This window comes from Echinops telfairi, unplaced genomic scaffold, assembly GCF_000313985.2.
Source record: "Echinops telfairi isolate 266 unplaced genomic scaffold, ASM31398v2 ScPeMD7_5868;HRSCAF=6743_1, whole genome shotgun sequence".
In the NCBI taxonomy this organism is placed as follows: domain Eukaryota; kingdom Metazoa; phylum Chordata; class Mammalia; order Afrosoricida; family Tenrecidae; genus Echinops; species Echinops telfairi.
Genome location: NW_022109768.1, coordinates 8499748 through 8500970, shown reverse-complemented (window position 1 = coordinate 8500970; position 1223 = coordinate 8499748).

The following is a 1223-nucleotide window of genomic DNA, read 5'->3' as shown; positions in this document are numbered from 1 at the left end:
GGCTTTTGGTAGGACTTGGGATTGCTTGTTTATTTTGGAGTCTCTTGTTTGGGTTGTTAGGTTGTTGGGCCATCGAGTTGGTTTCAAGAGCACAACAGGTGTCTCTGATTGGCATAAAAGGTCGACATGCAATAGCTGCTAGCTACAAGGTTGGGGTTCGGGGACATGTAAAGGTATCTCAGAAGAAAAGACTGGCACTATCGAAAAATCTCACTCTGTCCGGTGGATATATGAGGGGATATCCCCCCAAAACAGAATTTTTTCACAGCTATGCATTAAAATTTTTTACGAAACATCTTTATCACCTTCAAAGCACTCTCCATTACACTTAATACATTTGTCAAATCTGCAATTCCATTCTAGGAAACATTTTTCAAACTCATGTGTTTGAATAGCTGACAGCACCTCCCATGTTCTTGTCCTCTACGTTGTCTTCATCATCAAATCACTGTCTTTCAATGTCCCTCTTCATTTGTGGAAACAAAAAGAAGTCACACAGAGTGAAGTCAGGTGAGTCAGGTGTGTGGGACAAGAGAGGCATGCTGTGTTTTTGTCCAAAACTGACACACTGACATGGCTGCATGAGCAGGAGCATTGACTTATTGGCAAAACCTGTCCCCTGTTTGGCACAAACCAGGCCATTTTTGTGGCCCACTGTTATACAATCTTTTCAGAACTGCTAAATAGAAAGCTTGATTAACAGTCTGACCTGGTGGAATACACTATCCCCCTCACATCAAAAAAACAAATGCGCATTTTCTTGATCTTTGATTTCACTAGAAGAACTTTTCTGAGGTGAGGTGACATGCGTCTTCTCCTGGTTTGATTGATGTTTGCTTTTGGGGTCATAGAATAGCACCATATCTGGTCACCAGTAATGACCTGGGGGGAAAAGTCTGGGTTCCTTCAGAGCTGTCCTTCAAAGCACAGCATATTTCCACTCAAAGCTCTTTTTCCTGGTCAGTCAGAATCTGAGGCAGATTTTTCAGCGACCCTTCTCGTTCCCAAATCTTCTGTTAAAATTCACTGCATGGAGTTCCAAGCTAGACCTGAAAACTGCCCCATCCCTTCCATTGTCTGTCATATTCTTCAAGCACAAGTAAACGGATTTTGTCAACATTTTTGTCCATTCAGGAAGTTGACTGACACCCAGAACAAGGTTTGTCATCGATCGACATTTCACCTTTTTTGAAATAAGAAAACCACTCATACACTTGAGTTTT